The sequence below is a fragment of the Narcine bancroftii genome, chromosome 9, assembly GCF_036971445.1.
Source record: "Narcine bancroftii isolate sNarBan1 chromosome 9, sNarBan1.hap1, whole genome shotgun sequence".
Classification (NCBI taxonomy): domain Eukaryota; kingdom Metazoa; phylum Chordata; class Chondrichthyes; order Torpediniformes; family Narcinidae; genus Narcine; species Narcine bancroftii.
The window spans coordinates 80,432,577-80,453,072 of NC_091477.1; the positions used below are offsets into that span (position 1 = coordinate 80,432,577).

General features: G+C 41.2%; 1 protein-coding gene across 1 annotated transcript in view; it reads right to left on the reverse strand.

The window, feature by feature from the left end:
- LOC138742327 (C-C motif chemokine 20-like) overlaps positions 1-20,496 on the reverse strand; it is a 107,340-nt gene that overhangs the window by 53,652 nt on the left and 33,192 nt on the right. The window contains exons 2-3 of the mRNA XM_069896590.1: positions 8,165-8,405; positions 7,648-7,837 (exon numbers count right to left, since the gene is read on the reverse strand). The gene's annotated coding sequence lies outside the window, so the exon portion shown is untranslated. The remainder of the gene's footprint in view (positions 1-7,647; positions 7,838-8,164; positions 8,406-20,496) is intronic.

The window sequence follows — 20,496 nt, forward strand, 5'->3', positions numbered from 1 at the left end:
GTTTCTTTTTTCCCCAATATCAATTCATAATCCAGTTTTCCATTGTGGATTTTTTAATCCATTCAAAATAACATGATCCCTGGAGGAGATGTTTTTTTTTTAAATGAGGCTTCATTTTGTTCTCCATGAAGATGATTTCCATTCCTACTAAAATGTTTAAAATCTTTTTTTTTCTCAGCTGATAGTTCCTAAATCAATACATCTTCTATGGATGAAAACCAAAGATGCAACTGATGTGGGAAATTTAGCAGAAAAGGCAGCATTGATAGAAAAAAAACAACAGTTTATGTTTCATGTCCAAGGCCCATAATCAGAATTGGAAAAAAAAAGTGGAAAACCATTTCCAGTTCTGATGAAGGGTTTGGAACTACACTACGTCAACCTGACCTTCTGAGGTGTTCCAACATTTTCTGTTTTCATTACAGTCTGTGAAAGCCAATTCTATTTTATCACATGTTAGGCATGTGTATATTGCATGCAAATCTATCCCATGCAACAATTAGTTATTTTTTACCTGTATTATAAATAAAATCAAATTTCAGCTCTGTTTATATCCTTCCTGGTCGCCTAATTATAGGAAGGATATAAACAGAGTGGAGAGAGTGCAGAGAAGGTTTACCAGAATGTTACCTGGGTTTAAGCATCTAGAGTATAGGGAGAGATTGGACAGATTAGGTCTTTATTCTTTGGAGCATAGAGGGTTGAGAGGGGATTTGATAGAAGTATTTAAGATTATGAAAGGGATAGACAGAGTGGATGTGGATAGACTATTTCCGTTAAGAGGAAGAAAGATTAAAACAAGAGGACATGAGTTAAGAATTAAGGGGCAGAGGTTTAGAGGTAACATGAGGGGAACTTCTTTACTCAGAGAGTGGTAGTCGTGTGGAATGAGCTTCCGGGAGAAATAGTGGCGGCGGAGTCAATTGTATTATTTAAGAAAAGGTTGGACAGGTATATGGATGAGAAGAAGATGGAGGGTTATGGGCATTGTGCAGGGAGGTGAGACTAGAAAGGGGTGTTTGGTACGGTGCAGACTAGAAGGGCCTAATAGCCTGTTTCCGTGCTGTAATTGTTATGTTATGTTATGTTATATCATTCAAAGCCTGGGCAGTTTTTTTCACAATGTTGCACACTCTGTCGTGAAAATTTTTATGAACTCTGACAGGATTCTAACTCTAATTATCTTCTCTCAGAAGACTTAATTGTCTCTAGGTACATCTACATGAGGCATGATATCTGACACAGTACCTCAAAGACCCCCACCACCCAGGACAAGCCCTCTTCACTCTGCTATCAGGAACCTAAAGATGAGCATTCAGCGGCACAAGGACAGCTTCTTCCCCATTGCTATCAGACTCCAGAATAATCAAGGAACCAAAGACACTGCCTTACTTTTTGAGCACTATTTTTTATATAATAATGTTGTAAGATGGTTTATAATATGAATGTTTACATTATGACACTGCCGCAAAACTCCGAATTTTATGACTTGTTCATGACAATAAAATCTGATTCTGATATTGTATAGAGGATCAAACATAACATGTAATTAAAATGCAATCATGTTTAAAATCTGTTTTAAAGAGTAATGGATTAAATTGAGTCCTGGCCTGCTGGAAATATAGTTCATTAATTTTATTTTTAATTTGATTGGCAGGTAGCCCAGCACCATTTTGTTGCTTTAACATATGCAGGTGTGTGAACTTTTAGAATATGTAGCAATAATGGCTGTAGAAATATGTTCTAACATCTGTGAATTACTTTCTGCAAGGATACCGGTGTTCGTGCCAAACAGGTTAGGCAAGTAAAATTTCCATCATAAATGTTGTTTCAAGATTAAAACCGTGTTCATAATCTGTGATGCCATTTTTACTTGACATTCAATGCAATTAAACTTAAAGGCCAATGCCATAATTAGAGGATATGCTTCAATTCAGTGGGGATAAAATTATGCAATAATCTTTAGTTGGCCATAGCTTGGACTTGAAGTTGCCTACTTGCATTAGCAAAAGCAACAGACGCGCACAAGTGATTTACCATTGGATGTGACCAATCTCCTTGGAAAGATCGCCATTCTTTCATTTGACAATCGCTGACCTAACACTAAATGCTGGTGTGAGCGCAAAGTGGGAAACTACTGCAGAAGTGAAGGGAAAATGGTGGAATGACAGCATTTGACAGAAGCTTACAATCAGCAGTTGAGAGCATTTCAATGCAGCATAGGTGGATAATTCCCTAGTTGGGAAGAAGTGTTGGGCTGCTTCAAGTAGGGAAGAAGACTAGTGACGGAAGAACAGGCAGAATAACAGAAAGAACGGCTTTTGTGTGATCTCAAAATTAGCCATTTAAACCAGGATGACAAACGCAAACATTTCAAATGAAGATGCTCAGTGAATGCCTCAAAGATCCCAGGAATATCAGCTAGGCAGCTTAGTGAAAACAGCACATCTCATTTGGTTTTCCAGATGGTGGCCTAACAGTAAAAGAAAGAAGATAAGCCTTGGGAGAAAAAAAAGATCAAATACAGTATGTGGAATTGAATCTCCACTGATAGCCAAAAAGAGCCATCATTTAACTTAATGACTGAATGTTATTTGAACGTTATGTTGACAGTAACAAAATTATTAAGCAAAAGAGACATGATGTGAATCTTCTTGGGTAATATTTCTGGTGATGTTGATGAAAGAAACAATAACATCATTTATATTGAGTGAAGTGGAAAAGTCTGCAGATCTTGTGATTGCACTGCAATACCCAAGAAACTCTGGGCTCTCTCCAACCTGATAGCATTCTCATCAAGTTGTCCAGTTCCATTAGGCCCCTCCCTATCTCTCTCTTTCCCTGTCCCTCTGACTCCTTTCCCCTGGCTCCCCATCCCTCTTCTCTCCCCCCCCCCCCCCACCACCTCCATCACCTCTGCATTTTTATCTTCTGCACTCCTACCCATATTGACTTCTTGCAGTTCAGTCTGAGCTCCTCCTTCTGCTCCATTTTCCATGCTCTCCTTTCCTTCCCCCACTCTTTATTCGGGTGCCTTCCTGCTTTTTACACAGACCTCAGACCCGAAAATGCTGCATGACTTGTTGAGTTTTGTGCAAAATAATTTACACTTTTGATAACATTATAAGGAAGTAATGATCCCAATGCACTTTTCAGAAGTTTTAACTCATTGAGTCACAGAAGGAGATGGCTAGAGATAATAATTTCCCATAAATTTCAGGGCATCCTGATGATATTATTAGACAACAGCCATATTCCATCAGCATGCAGAGCCCAGCGATTTTCTTCTTCTCCAGAGTAAAATATATAAGATTACGTGAGTGGATAAAGTTAAGGGAAAGTGATTGAGTTGTGCAATAGAACAGACCCATTCACCTGCATCCTACTTTTCTATCCATGATAATGAAAACAGAAATTCATATGAAACTCATTAAAGAGGAAAAATCTGTAGATGCTGGGGTTGAGTGCAATACACAAAACTGCTGGAGGAACTCAGCAGTAAAGGGTAACCAATATTCCAGGCCTGGGCACCTACCTATTTTTGCTTATATCTAACAAATGCCCCAGGCCGAAAATGTTGCTTACTTCCTCTACATGTTGGATGTCCTGTTGAGTTTCTGTTGCATGTTTGCATATTGCAACAGTCTCTGAGTATGTCAACAACTAAAGGAAACCTTCATTGGTTTTGCCTATTCTTTTTCTTTTCTTTGGCTTGGCTTCGCGGACGAAGATTTATGGAGGGGGTAAATGTCCATGTCAGCTGCAGGCTCGTTTGTGGCTGACAAGTCCGATGTGGGACAGGCAGACACAGTTGCAGCGGTTGCAGGGGAAAATTGGTTGGTTGGGGTTGGGTGTTGGGTTTTTCCTCCTTTGCATTTTGTCAGTGAGGTGGGCTCTGCGGTCTTCTTCAAAGGAGGTTGCTGCCCACCGAACTGTGAGGCGCCAAGATGCACGATTTGAGGCGATATCACTGGCGGTGGTCAATGTGGCAGGCACCAAGAGATTTCTTTAGGCAGTCCTTGTACCTTTTCTTTGGTGCACCTCTGTCACGGTGGCCAGTGGAGAGCTCGCCATATAACACGATCTTGGGAAGGCGATGGTCCTCCATTCTGGAGACATGACCCACCCAGCGCAGCTCGATCTTCAGCAGCGTGGACTCGATGCTGTCGACTTCTGCCATCTCGAGTACTTCGACGTTAGGGATGAAAGCGCTCCAATGAATGTTGAGGATGGAGCGGAGACAACGCTGGTGGAAGCGTTCTAGGAGCCGTAGGTGATGCCGGTAGAGGACCCATGATTCGGAGCCAAACAGAAGTGTGGGTATGACAACGGCTCTGTATACGCTTATCTTTGTGAGGTTTTTCAGTTGGTTGTTTTTCCAGACTCTTTTGTGTAGTCTTCCAAAGGCGCTATTTGCCTTGGCGAGTCTGTTGTCTATCTCGTTGTCGATCCTTGCATCCGATGAAATGGTGCAGCCGAGATAGGTAAACTGGTTGACCGTTTTGAGTTTTGTGTGCCCAGTGGAGATGTGGGGGGGCTGGTAGTCATGGTGGGGAGCTGGCTGATGGAGGACCTCAGTTTTCTTCAGGCTGACTTCCAGGCCAAACATTTTGGCAGTTTCCGCAAAACAGGACGTCAAGCGCTGAAGAGCTGGCTCTGAATGGGCAACTAAAGCGGCATCGTCTGCAAAGAGTAGTTCACGGACAAGTTTCTCTGTGTCTAGGTGTGAGCTTGCAGGCGCCTCAGATTGAAGAGACTGTCATCCATGCGGTACCGGATGTAAACAGCGTCTTCATTGTTGAGGTCTTTCATGGCTTGGTTCAGCATCATGCTGTAGAAGATTGAAAAGAGGGTTGGTGCGAGAACACAGCCTTGCTTCACACCATTGTTAATGGAGAAGGGTTCAGAGAGCTCATTGCTGTATCTGACCCGACCTTGTTGGTTTTCGTGCAGTTGGATAACCACGTTGAGGATCTTTGGGGGGCATCTGATGCGCTCTAGTATTTGCCAAAGCCCTTTCCCGCTCACAGTGTCGAAGGCTTTGGTGAGGTCAACAAAGGTGATATAGTCCTTTGTTTTGTTCTCTGCACTTTTCTTGGAGCTGTCTGAGGGCAAAGACCATGTCAGTAGATCCTCTGTTTGCGCGAAAGCCGCACTGTGATTCTGGGAGAATATTCTCGGTGACACTAGGTATTATTCTATTTAGGAGAATCCTAGCGAAGATTTTGCCTGCAATGGAGAGCAGCGTGATTACCCTGTAGTTTGAGCAGTCTGATTTCTCGCCTTTGTTTTTGTACAGGGTGATGATGGTGGCATCACGAAGGTCCTGAGGCAGTTTTCCTTGGTCCCAACAAAGCTTGAAAAACTCATGCAGTTTGACATGCAGAGTTTTGCCGCCAGCCTTCCAGACCTCTGGGGGGATTCCATTCATTCCTGCTGCTTTGCCACTTTTCAGTTGCTCGATTGTATAAATATTGCATAATAACAGGTAACATGAGAGAAAACAAGTGCTTCAAGGTACATTTCCTATAAAGTTCCAGGGTATCAAAAGGAATGATGAATGACTGCATTGTATTGAAAACTACACAAAGGAAAGCTAATATTTTACAGAGACTGGTTCTTACCTCATTAAATAAATATTTAAAAATTGCCCTTATGGAAATCTACAAAATCTACCAAGATGTTCAACAAAAATTGTATTCACTTGTCCTTTGCTTCGATTCATTCTGATGCCCACGTTTATTGTAATTAGTTGCCATTGCTTAAAATTACAATCAAAGCAGGAGTAGAAATCTACATGTAAAGATTGTTATTCTACATTTTTATGTTTTCTTATTTTTAAAAGGTAATTAATTAAAATTAAGAGATACTGATGAACAATTGTTGACGTGTATATACCACGTGTATTTGAAATGGATTTGTATTATTGTAAAATAACTAAATGTTTTTGTGGTCTTAAATTTATAAATAAAATATTTAAAAAGAGAGAGTAAAAAGATGATATTTTAACTTTCCAACACAATGGGAACACAACCAACAGATGGTGGACCTGATCTAGCTCACAGAGTGATTGCTTGATTAGCATTAGTTCAGCTGTTCCATTTGTCAATTAGTTCAGAATTTCTTGGCTAACTAAGCATGAAGTTTCCAGCAACAAGGAGGTATCAATTTAAGCTCACACACTTGAAGTCATATTGCAAAACATGATATTTGAATGGATTCTGCAATTACTGATGTTAAAAAAGAGATGGGCCTGTCAATGAATAGGATTGCTCTCTAACCAGAGATGGCGATGGGAACTTTACAGTGCCGGGAATAGTGCCCACAGACATACTAGAAACTTATGTTCGTCGCTGGCTGCAGAATCACTAATAGAAGTGTGTGATCCTTTTTCAAGTCTCATTGTCTTCTCAGATCAGAAAAAGTGAATGCAGTGGCAGGTTTATTCAAAGACAGCTAACACCTGCTTCAGAGGGTAGCCTGGAGATACCAGGATATCAGAATGCAAGGCACTGGAGATGAAGTCTCTGGTAATGGAGCCTTATCTCATCCAGATGGGATAAGTATCTGGACCAGTAAAAGCCAGAAGTCAATTGCAATGGGATTGGCGAGGGTAGGTTTGCACCTTGATGAACGTCAGTTATGTATTTTTATCCTTACTATATAAAGGATACTGAACTGCTGAGTTTCTCCAGCATTGTGTTTTTATTTAGGTTTGCACCTCATGGTTTGCACATTACAATCCAGCAGGAGTAGACAGTGAGACAGTCGCAACACTGAAAAAGTAAAACACGAAAGGCTGCAGATGCTGTGATGGTAGGAAACACACTAAAATGACGGAGGAACTCAGCCAATCTTTTCAGCATCTAAAGGAGACATGGATATGTGGCTGACGTTTCGGGCCTAAGCCCCTCTTCAAGGAAGAATCAGAAAAGGCAGAAGCAGGATATATCCAAAAGTCTCAGAATGTAAACAATGGGGGAGGAATCCAGACCAACAAAAGGTGCTAATGGAATATGATAAGGAACTATGTGAGAATTTATCATGTTGGTGCAAAAAGAGAGAGGGAAAGGAGAGATGACAGGCAAAGAAGTGTGGGGAGGGGCGGGGCGGGGCGGGGTAACAAAAAGCCAGAGAAGTCAATATTAATGCCATCCAATCGGAGGGTGTCCAGTCGGAAGGTGCTGTTCCTCCAATTTTCAGGTGGTCTCAGCCTGGCAGTGAAATGACAACCACAGTCCTTGTAAACACACTAAAAAGATCATCCTGTTATTTGATAGTAACATTGTTCTCAATGGAACAGCAGACATCAGTAAATTCCCTTCTTAATTTCATAATATTTGGGGAAAAAAATTGCTGCTTATTCATCTTAGCTGCGTCAAATTTTTGGAACATTCTCCTGGGTAGCACTGCGGCAATACTTTTAATATACAAACTGCAACAATTTGAAGATGGGGTTCCACTTCTACATTCTACAGGATTCTGAGGGATGGACAATAAACACTAACTTATAAATACATTTTAAAAAGTAATAAGGCTTTTTTTCTACGGATTCAAATCATTTCATAACATTTGCATATAATTCACAGCAATAATATGTCCTATTCTATATCTTGAGTTACAATTAAATAATAGATGTAGCCTTACATTAAATTAGAGACCAAGTCATCATTCGTGCTCAGCTTCAAGGATAGGAACAAAGCCGCCACTGCCCGATTCCTTAGAGAACTCATCTTTGCAGCAAATATTTTATCTCTTGATGCAAATAATTTTGATCTTGTGATTCCTATCAAACTCTTTATAGAGAGACAATCCTGAGTGTAGGTGAAGTGTGTCACTGGAAAACACAGTTTAAAAAAATGGATACATTCTTGTGTTACAAACTTCCTCCTTGGGTTTGTTTACCCCACTGCGATCACAATTAAAACTATATTAACACCCTCAATCATATTGTACCAAACCAAAACACAAAAAGGGCACAAAAACACTCCCCCAACAAAAACAAATACAGATACTCCCCGACTTGCGACCTATGCAACTTACAGCCATCCGCATATACGACCGAATTTTTTTTAAAATATATAAAATTTACATGGTTTATGTTGTATTTGTCAAACTTTAACAGAGATACAGGGCATATAAGAGCCAAAATGTGCGTATTTACCTTGTTAGTCAGCATTCCAGAGTCCATATGCTAGGTGCAGCCATCTCGATTCCTGTGTGTATGCGCGAGTCTTCGGTTGGCGCATGAGTGGTGGGTTCACGTAATGGAGTTTGGTTGGCACGTGCGCGAGAGTTAAGGGCGGGAATTCAATATTGTCAGGGTGCCCTTAATTCTGACTTAAGTCCATTTTGAGATACAACCGATCCTTTGGTCCCAATTACGGTTGTAAGTTGGGGAGTATCTGTAAAAAGGAGAAAGCTTATGCAGATTAATGTTTGTACAGTTGCAAATGTTTTATTCAATTTTAATTAAAAATAAAAAAAATGAATTTGAATGTCACCTATTTAATTATTCCACTGTAGTTGGGGATATCTACATTATCTTATTCTGCCCTTCCTTTTCAGATATATTTCCTTTGTTTTACCTATTCCTCCTCCAGCCTTCTGTGATTAACTTTTCCTTACATGGAAGAAAGGTCTCAAGCCTGAGACATCCTGCCTGACTTACTGAGTATTTCCAATGTTTTCCACTCAAACATTTTTTGCTTGCAACTTTGTTTTTTTATGAAGATTTAAGGCTATCCAGTCAACAGTCTACCAGGGTTCTTAATACAAACAGACTGTGGGAAACACCATTGCTCGTAGCACATTCTTTGCAACTAGAAACTAACCTGTTTTTCTCTTATTTTCATTTCTGACAAAGGATCTTTGATCTGAAATGTTAATTCAGATGCTGTCTGACCTACCGAATATTTCACCCTTTTAGTTATTTTAGCCTTTTGTTGTTTTAGAACATAAAACATGACAGCACAGAATCGGCCTTTAGGCACCCAATGTTGTACCAATATAAATACATCTACTCAACAACTAAACCTTCCCCATCTCACACCCATTACTCTCCATTATTCTTACAGTCATGTGCTTGCCTGCTATTGTACCAGCTTCATCATGACCACTAGCAATGCATTCCAATAATCCCCTATTCTCTGTGTTAAACTCTTATCTATGACATCTCTCCTAAACTTTGCTCCCCTCACCTTGAACAGATGTCCTCTAGTATATGATATTTTTGCCCTGTTTAAAAGGTGTTAAGTAGGTTTATATACAGTGCCCTCCATAATATTTGGAGGTACACCAGTGCACCAGTGCACACTTTCTTCTTAACGATGTTGCAAACAGTTGATTTTGGTAATCCTAAGGTTTGAATGATGTTTCTTATGGTTTTATTCTTATTTATCAGCCTCATCATGGTGTTTTTGACTTTCATTGGCACAACTCTGGTCCTTGTGTTGAAAAATGGCAACTACAGACTCCAAAGTTGATCAAAGGCTTTGAAGCAAGCCTTGCTCTCTTATACATGCACCAATTAAGTAATTAAACAAACATTCTGGTGCGCTGAAATGAGGGGACAATGTATAAAAAGTGCTGTCATTTCTACATGGTTAAACCAAAATATATGCAAATAAATTTGAATAAAAACTGGAATGTGCACGTTAAACAAATGTAAATTGTTTGATTACAAATTTAAAACTATGGAGCACAGGGGCAAATAAAGGAAAAAAATATTTGTCCCAAACATTATGGAGGGCACTGTATATGCCTCTCTTAATCTTGTAGACCTTTCATCCTTCTTTGATCCAAAGAGAAAGGTCCTCGCTCTGTTAGCCATGCCTCATAAGACACATTCTCCAATCCAGGCAACATCCTGGTAAATCTCCTTCTCCAATGCTTTCACATCCTTCCTGTAATGAAGTGACCAGAACTGAACAGAATATTCTAAGCGTGATCTAAATGAGTTTTATAAAGCTGCAACATTACCTGGGGACCTTGAACTCAATCCCCTGACCAATGAAGGCCAGCATACCATAAGCCTTCTTAACTACCTCATTAGCCTGTGCAGCAACCTTGAGAGATTTATGGATTTGGACTCCAAGGTCTCTCTATTCTTCCATGACAGTATCCTGTCATTAACCATGAACTCTGTCTTCAAGTTTAACTATCAAAAATGCATCACTTCACACTTAACCAGTTTGAACTCTATCTGCCACTTCTCTGCCAAACTCCATGTACTGATGTATGTAACCCACAGAAACCTTTTATAATATCCACAACACTTTCAATCTTAATGTCATTTGTAAACTTACTGATACTCTCCTTATTTTATCCAGGTCATTTATAAATATTACAAAGAACCAGGATTCCAGAACAGCCTACGTAAACATAACTTTTTTTCCCTTCTTTTATCATTGAATTGAAGTGTACAAAGTCTGTGCCAAACCATTGCCTAGTCCCACTGACCTGCACCTAGTCCATTGCCCTCCATAGATCTCCCATCTTTATCTATGTCTATTTACTTAAATTCATTTACCATGTAAGTAATGCTGACAAGCCCATCCCTTATAACTTGTGAAATGGTGGTGGTGAGTTGTCTTCTCGAACGGCTACTGTCTTACTGATGGAGAAGCTCCCATTGTTCTGTGGGATAGAGATGGGTTGGATAAGGTTTGCAAGCTCAGGGGATGAATAAGAATATTTTGGTGAGGGGAGGGAAGGTGTGGGTCTGGCTAAAGAGCTAGGGTGATGGATTTGAAACCTGAAAGAGACTGGAGCAGGTAGCTTTCTTAAAAGGGTCTAATCCAAAATCAAGTTCTCAACATCATCTTTGAACTTGTTTGGTCTTGACATCCTCCATGCATCATTGAAAATCCAAGAACTTAGAGTCACCAAGCACAAAACAGGCCCTTCAGCTCACAAACCTTGCTTTCTCTCACGTACTGCATGTAGGTGCCCACTGTCTCAAACATCTGGGGTCCTTTAACTGTCAGTGTGTCCGGTACACAAATATTGAATGAATATCAAGGATATTACAAGTAATTTAAAGTTGCAGGACATAAAAAAATGGCAGGGTGGCTGGGCGAGCAGATAACGCAGACATGGTGTTGCTCCAAAGGGTTCAACTGCCTGGTCCTAATGCTTGTGGCTCCATTCAAGTGTTAAACCATCTATTTAAGGAGCCAATGGTGGTTTGAATCTAAACTCCTGCAACCACAGGTCTGTGTCCACGACGGCGGCACCTGCACTCGGTAGCGGCCATGAGGGGTTGAAGACTCCAGACAGTAGCGGACCAGCGCAAAGTACCAGAAATGGGGAGGGACACCCCCTGTTGAGAAGTGGAACACTAAATTCAGGACCAAGGCGGATGGACCAGCGAAAGACGGGGGACCCTCACAGGTTGTGGGCTACTGGAATCTGGCTCATGGGAACTAGATATCGGAGCTTGGATTTGAGAGGGTACTGAGGGCAATAAGGGCTCCCGGAGGGCCTCGGGCATGGAAGGCTTCCTGATCATATCTCCATTTTGGATCCAGAGGTCGGGTTGCTGGTGGATCAAACGGGAGGCTGTAGGGCTGCATAGGCTATGGGAGTGCTGGAGGTGAATTCGCGGATTCTCAATGCCTCTGAAGAGACTCGCTTTGGTTTTCTTTCTCTTGTAATGCAAGGGGCATCGGGTGTCAATAATGGCAATTCTTTGTCTGCCTTACGGTAGGTAGAAAGCAATTTCATGTAATATTCCATGTTCAGTACTATTATATTCCAATGAAGGAATCTTGACTCTTGAATCAATTATGGTTGTTCTATCAATGAAATGGCAAATCTCCTCTGCTTTTTAATGGGAAACAAAACATCACCAGGTGCTTTTCTATTGTATTTGACTGAATCACAAAGCTTTGATGAGCAAATTGAAGAAATAAGTTTTGAAGTATGTTTTAAAATGAGAGAGAGAAAGAGGGAGGGTTAAGGGTGAAAATCCCACACTTAGGGCCTTAGTATCTGAAGCAAGAATGGGGTTATAGAAATCAGGATCATACATAAACTGAAATTTCAAAAGTTAATTGATCTCCAAGGTTCAAATATGTGTAAGAGATAACATACCGTATTTTTTTGGTGTATAACTCAACCTTCAGATAAGCTAGGTACCCATTTTCAGCCTCTTCTTCATATAAGTCGGCCCCTAATTTTCTGCAAAGAATGTGCCAGAGACTGGTGTCCAGGCCACCAAGCAACAACCCAGACTTTGTTACAATACCCCAATTGTCAAGTAACAAATCTGTAAATTAAGCAAGCAAGTAAAAAAAGTTTTTTAAAAATCCTTTCTTCTGGCCAGGAAGATGCCAAATGAAGCTGTGTGTATATCTTCAGCATCGGCTGCAGCTGAATTTGGTTTGGTGACTACATTCTCAACATCAGTGCAAAGCCATCCACATCAAAGTTGTCTCACTGCCCAAGTGTGCTCGGTGCAGGAACCACAGCTATCTGTCAGCTCCCTGGCAGGAGGGGGACCTCAGGCTCCCAGGAGGAGTGGGGACCTCGGGTTCCCAGCAGGAATGGGGACCTTTGGCTGCCAGCAGGAGCAGGGACCTCAGGCTCCTGCACACGAGTGGGGACCTTGGGCTCCCAGCAGGAGTGGGGACCTCAGGCTCCTGGCAGGGGCAGGGGCCTCGGGCTCCCGGGCAGGAGCGGGGACCTTGAGTTTTCAGGCAGGGTAGGAACTTCAGTGTACAGAGCATGAGCGGGGACCTCAACCTACTGGACAGGAGTGGGGACCTCGGGCTCCCAGGCAGGAGCGAGGACCTCGGGCTTCCGGGCAGGAGTGGGGACCTCGGGCTTCCGGGCAGGAGCAGGAACCTTTGGCTCCCGGGCAGGAGCGGGGACCTCAGCACGCTGAGCAGGAGCGGGAATCTCAGCATACTGAGCAGGAGCAGGGACCTCAGCCTACCGGGCAGGACTGGGGACCTTGAGCTTCTGCGAAGGAGTGGGGACATTGAGCTCCCAGCAGGAGCAGGGTCCACAGGTTCTACAATTGTAGAATGTTTGGGTGGGTTATGACGGCTCCAAGCAGTGGGGGGGGGGGGGGGGGCTATTGCGGAGAGGCGGCGCTGGCAGTGAGGTGGTATTTTCAGGATCATCTTATACACCACATGCATGTCAAGCAGTTTTTTTTAAAGTTGTATCTAGTGTATAAGTCAACCCCTGATTTTTGAGTGTTTCTTGAGAGTTTCAAGACTCAACTTATGTGCCAAAATATACAGTAGATGGGGGAATGAGGTTGTGGGGGAGTTTGACTAATCAGTTCTATAGTTACATTTTTGCCCGCTGAAAGCTGTGACCTTATGCACCAGCCAGGAAAATCCTCAGGAGATCAACCTGAAATGCACATGCAGATAAAGTGTCACAGGGAAAATATAGTTCTTCGTATTGCATTGCTGCAAATGTGAAAATGATACCACCTGCACTTTCTATGCCATTCACTGTGGGAGTTTTTGAGAGCTCATTTCCCTACTCATTGTGAATAATTAACTATGATCCCAGAAATGGATGGGTTTCCTCCAGGTGTTCTGGTTTCCTTCCACTGTCCGAATGTACAGGGGTGGTAGGTCAATTGGGCAGCATCGGCTCGTGGGCCAAAAGGTCCTGTTACTGTATATCTAAATTTCAATTTAAAATTTAAATTCAAAACTAGTCCATACTTTTCTTGGGGAATTTGTAATGACCCACCATGGTTTTTGGCATTGATAAACAATAAACACAAGTTCAATATAATGATGGCCATTATTCAACACCTTAAATACAAACGAGAAGCGATGCAAAAAATAAGCTGCAGGAAACAATTGATAGGGCAAATGGCATATGGGTAGAAGGAAGGGGAGAGGAATTATTTCCCAGGATAAATCTCCACAACCCATTACTGGGTTGCATCAGTGGAGTAAACCCATCCATTTTCAGAAAGAACCCATGGGCAATGTTCAGTAATCACGAAATCCTGACGGGAAAACCAGGTTGGTAATTTCAACATGTATAAAGTCATTAAAAGTGATTTTAGTTTTGGGATTTAACCCAGGCTCCATTGCTTTTTCAATGAACAGAGGTAAATTGGATATGGTTTAAAGAATTGAAAACATGATTTGTTTAAATATTTCAGTTCAATTGTTCTTCTGCACGACTCGGAAATCTTTCTTTAACATACATCAATATTTAGAAAACTGAAAATAGAACAGCGCAGGAACAGGCCCTTCAGCCCATATCTTTGCAGAATGTAGTGTCTAAATCAAATTAAAACTCTGCTTGCACTTGATAAATAACCCTTCATCCCTTTAATAATCCCGTGTCTATGTTGAAGCCTCTTAAGTGCTTCCGCCTCTATTTTTGGCACCCCATTCCAGGTGTCCACCACTCTCTGTGTAAAAAAAATGCCTCACACCCATTAAACTCTGCAACCACCCCCCTCACCCCTCATTTAAAGACATCCTCTCTGTCTCTAGTATATGCCTTGACAAACTTCGGAAAATGCTTTGGAGAATTTCAGCAAACATTGCTATTTGACATCTGTACTTTTGATCCACGTTCTTGTTTACTTTAATAAGAGATTTGCTTTGAATCAAGGTTCTTTGACCCAGAAGTGGGGTGGGCTCAACAATGGCAAGTGCCTGCAGCTATAAGGCAGAAGGCAGCTTGTTTTAGGCTTTTTTAAAACCAGAGCTATACCCTGTACACAGGGTATATATTCACAAGTCAGGAGCCCCAGGCAGTCACAGAGTTGGTCCCAGATCTCTTTGGCCTTCTTGGATAAAATTTGCTATTAATTTCAGATCATTCCAGGATCTCACTGGAGATATCTACAGGGTATCTGTCAGTTCTATGTCAAGTCAAGTTAATTGTCATCTGATTGCACAAGTACAACTGAGTGTTCTCCAGTCCTCAGTGCAAAGCATACAGACAGAAAGCCAGATAAAGCACGCATACAGACGAACAAACCATATGCAGGATAAGTATTCATATATACAAAAAAAATCATTTTTTCTGTAAATATGAGAGTCTCAGATAGTTATCATGAACAGTTCCTTTTATTACGAGCCCAAAGGACCCCAAAACCCAGCAGCAACAGACATTCACCAAGACAAGTGGCTTTCAAAACAAAAGTTATTTTTAATCAACTTCAAACATGAAAATAGAATCAAAATTTAACTTAGCTCTATACTTATACTATACTCTATACTAACCCAAATTACCCCCTTCTAATTCTAAGCCCATGTGTATGTGGATTTAAGAAAAGTTATTTGGTTCACAGTTCAATTTCACTTCTCCTTCTTCCAAGTTCTCTGGTGGCAGGCAATCATCATACTGTGCACAGAATTTAACATGTATAAAATTCACCAGGTTTGATGCTTGAAAGGTAAATGTTTACCACTCAGGAAGGTTCTTGTAGTGTTTGCAGGGAGAGATATTTGTTGCTCCAGGATTTCCACAACTGAGGTATCACCACTAGTCACCACAGGGTCTCGCTGATTAAACTTGACCCATCAGGGTCTTCCAGATGGTAACCTCTTTCTTCAAGCTACCACAGAGTTCCATTCCTTCCTCTATTCCAAGAGAAACATCAGACAGATAGCATTTCCAGCCATCTACTGCTCTGGAACTTGGTTTCATCAGTTTCAAACAGTTTCTCCTGGAATGCACTTTTCAGTTACTTGTCAGTGTCCCACACATTGACTGACTGAGAGAGCTTGTGTCCTTTCTCTCCAACTGAAACTTCCAAGAGAAACATGTCACTCACTTGCAAAACCCCCACCTTCTTCAGCAAATAACAGGAGTTCTTTCTTCTGCTCCCATCTGTTGTTAGATAAACAAAATCCAGGAGTGACCTTTCTATGAGCACTTTGCAGAAAGGGTACTTAGACAGCCTGACTCCAACAAGACAATGGTCAAGCATTTTATAAGCCATTCGCACCTACTTGTGAAATGTGCATAACAATTTCCAGAGATCCTGCAATGTGAATTCTTCAGTCTTTCAAATAAGATCTGTTTTAAAATGTAACCTACTCTAAATCTTATAAATTCTCCCCAAATATTAATATTGTTACACTTTGGTCATTCATCATTCTCACTGTGCATGGAAAGATTCTGTTCCTCAGCCTAGTGGTGCTGGCTCCGACACTTCTGTATCTCTTTCCTGACGGGAGCAGCTGAAAGATGCTGAGTGCAGGGTGGAAGGGGTCCTCAATGAACACGGGCACTTAGGATCCAGACAACTCAGTCTGTGGGTCATGAGAATTGGCTCATATCCACTTTATTCAGATATCAATTTTGGATAATAGGTGCAAAATAGTAAGAATGCACACCTTCATGAGAATGGTAATAAAAACCTTGCAAAACATGTGCAGTTCCACATCAGTAAGTAGTTAACTTCGTGAAGGTGAAGGTTCCATTATTGTCACATGGTACTACATCTAGAATGTAACAATCATGAAATTCTTTAACTTTGTCTACTGTAAGGAAGACAGAGTCGCCACTTTGTCCAGCACCCCACAAAGAAACTAAGGAACCATAGTTCTCATGAGATGTCATTGGTCTGAAACTTCAACCTTACTTCTTTCTCCACTGATCCTGTATATTTTAAATTGAAATTTAAAATTTAGACCTACAGCACAAATCCGTGCCACTCAATTTACACAGAATTAACTTTACACCCCCAGTACATTTCAAACAGTGGGAAGAAAACCAGAGCCCCCGGGGAAAACCCACACAGACACGGGAAGAACGTACAAACTCCTTACAAACAGCACGGTCCCGATCGCTGGTGCTGTAAAAGCATTGCCCTAACCGCTATGCCAACTGTGCCACCCCTCGCCATTCATCTCCTGCAATTTCTGATTTTTTCCCCAGAGTTTTAGCATTTGTAGTATATCCTTTTTGGAAGGAGACACAAGGTAATTTTCCCAGGGGATATTGAAGTACATATGTGCCAAGAACTGTCAAAATCCTCATTCACAATCCTTAAAGAGGGGATTGTGTCTCGGGAGCCAAGTATACTGCTGAGCAGGAAGGTGTAGCTAAGGATTTGTCAAATAAGTTTGACGTATTAATTCAAATTGACTCTCATTACTGTATACATTGCCTATTACGTAAATGATAATTGCCATTTAATCTTATTGGGCTTTGATTTGTTACCACATTTTTCACTGCAATGGAAATGATTTTTGATCTGACACAGGTTCCACTTCCTAGACAATTCCATATCATTTAGCTGGATTCTCAACAAAATCATGTGTCATCATCTCCACTCAATCCTGAACCACGTTTCAAACACCATAGTTTTTTTTAATTCATGAAATCACCTTCACAATATTATCCGCCTTCATTTGATATCAGTCAACACGCCACTGAAAAGTTTATCAGGGTTTTTTTAAATGAGGTGCCAATGCTCTCCTTACTGGCCTCTGTGCTGGAATAATAGAATCATTAGGTCAGGGTATAATGATTACACAAGCCATGATACGACAAGTAAACTCAAGGTGACCTGTTGGCCTATGCTGGTTCCGGGAGGAATCCCATCAGTCCCATTCCTTAATTTTTCCCTCATAGCTTTGTAAATTTTACCTCAGAGCCTAGTGTAAATTATTCACTCTCAAGTGTTTATCCATTTCTTTTCTGAAGGCACTGATTCATTCTATTTCCATCATTACTCTAAGCAAAATTAGTCAGATCCTAGTTACTCTCTGATTGAAATAAAAACTCTGGTGTCTGTGGTGTCTGTCTACCCCAACCCACTACCATCACAAATGGAAAACACTAGCAGAGTGGATGGTGCAGTGGGTGAAGACAGCTGAGCCTGCTGCCTCTCCTGACCTCCGGTATAGTTGAACCACTCGACTGTGGGTTTGCTTTGGGTGTTCCAGTTTCCTCCCATGTGTTGATCACTATGAATTTCCCCTTATGTTGGTGAGTGATAGAATATGGGAGGAGTTGAGGGGACTGTACGGAGAATAAAAGGGAATTCATGTCAGATTCATATGTTTGATGGTTGACATGCATTTGATGGGATGCAGCTCGTGTTTCTATGCTGTATAACTCTATGAATGTCACTTATATCTGACTTCTGCTCATTCAGCTCAATTCTTGTCTCTGCTGGGCCTCAATTTTGGTAACCAACCTTTAGTGTGGCAATTTATCAATGCCTTCCAAAATTCCATGGGGATGGCATTTATTATATTCTGCTCAACTGCTCAGGTTCGTCAAACATGAGTGGCCTTTAATGAATCCCTGTTGGCTCTTCTTTGTCAATTCGAAGGTCTCAAGGTACCTAGCAATACTTTCCCTGATTATTTCCAAAACCTCCACAGAGGTTAACCTGGCATGTCCTCACACCCCTTTAGGAATGGGGGTAAGTCACCTGTCATGTGTTTCCAGGAATGATTGGAAGACTATGGCAAGATCTTCCCTAATATCTACCAGTCACCTCAGGTATTTTCCCTTTTGGAACTGTCGCGCATAATCAGCCTTCGTCGTGCAACACACAAAATGCTGGATTTAAGCAGGTCAGGCAGCTTCTGCAAAAGGCAATAGACATTTGACATTTTTGGCCAAAAGCTCTTTATCAGGACTAGCAAGAGGGCAGAATCCAGCTTAAAGGTTGGATGCAGGAGCAGGCGCATACGCTTGCCAGCCATTCTTGTGCTTTAATTCTACAACATGTAAATGTGTCTCAAATACCTCCCAATCATCCCACATTTTGGATTCAGTTTCTTCCCCCATAAAGATAAGTACAAATGATTCACTCAGAGCTCATGCTTCACCTTAAAAAAAAAAATTTAATTTAGGGATTAGTCCATATCTGCCAGAGGATGCAATAGAGGTGGGTAGAACTATGATGTTCAAAAGACATCGAGACAGATGAATCGTCATATGGGGTTTTGAAGGAAATTAACAATACAGGCAGATGGGACAGACAAGTTGGCTCATGGGACTGTCTGCATGACTCCAATGCTGTAATGAGCCCCTACTGTGGTGCGCTGTTAGCCAGAATCAGACACACACAAAGATAAAGACTGTACAACAGGCTTTAATCCACAAAGACTTCCACAGAGCCAGGCTAGCTGTGGCTGCAGCAACTCTGAGAGAGACCTCGGGAGGCCGGCACAGGCTTATATCCCAGAGGGTGATTGACACACGACCGGGTGGGGCTTGATCCATCAGGCCGACTGATTGACAGCCGGCCAGGTGTTGTCCTGTCCCCTTACACTCCTGCAGGTACAGAGGTTGCCCCCTGCAGTAGGTCGGTGGTGGACCACCACATCTACCTTCGTTTTATTCCTTGATTACTTTTTACATGACTAGAGAAGACTTCAATCTATTATTTTATATTAGCTGTCATTCTCTTTTCATACTTCTTTTGTTCCTCTTTACTTTTAATTTCCCCTCTCAGTTAACTATTCAGCCTAGTTCTCAGTGGTATTTTCCACCATCAGATGCATTTCCTTGTTTATCATTTGCTTCCCCTCCTCTATCATTCAAGAAACTTAGGTTTTTTTCCACTTATCTTTCACTTGTGGGAATGTACCTTTCCTTGCACCTGAAACATTAGTTCTTTAAAACAAGCTGTCTTTTTATTCAGTTTTACACACCAACTTCAGCTTAATTTGAGTCACACAAAACATGTCGCTGATTGTAGCTACATTTGAGTCCTGGAGGTCTCAAATTTCATTTTTCCCCATACTCAACACCTATATGTCTTCCAATCTCCAACATATAGAGCAGCTGCTGGTAGGCTCTAGGGGACTACATTTTAACACATAAAACAGGGTAAAAATCTAATAATTTGTGGGTTTTTTGGGGAGGGGGGCAAGGTCTCTCAATTGAATGTTAGTGTAAAACATAATATCAGTTTCATGCGTCAAATAACATTTAACTCCAGGTCCGAGGGAATTGTCTAAAATTAAAATCCTTCTTGATATCTACCTTTAAAGAATCTTCCTGCACAACCTCAAATGTTGCCATAACGCCAAGCTTAAAGGAAACTTTGCAACCTGTCAGTGGTATTATAACCATTATATTCCTCTGGCATGAGGTCATTAAGCTTGATTTCCTTTTTTAACCACAAGTGCACATTATGAAATACTGCAATAAGTCATTGCAGGAATGTTGTTACAACTGTTTAAATCCTTTTGTTAATACTCAACTTAAAAAAAATCAAATTGTGATCACCGATAATCATTGTTTTATACTTAACATTAATGCTTGAGCATAACATTAAGGAATAAAGTCCAGCTCACTCCTGGATTGTTGGAGGATGCATTTAAAATCATGTTTCACCTGATATCAAAACTATTCAGAAATGTCCTAAAACCATGCAACATGCCACCAAATACATACAAGACAGATTTTAGATTTCGGATTTATTGTCAGTCATAGCATCACATAGAACTCTTGAGATTCTTTTTTCTTGTGGGTGAAGCATAAAAAAACTGTACACAGCGTATACATGCAAACAAATATAAA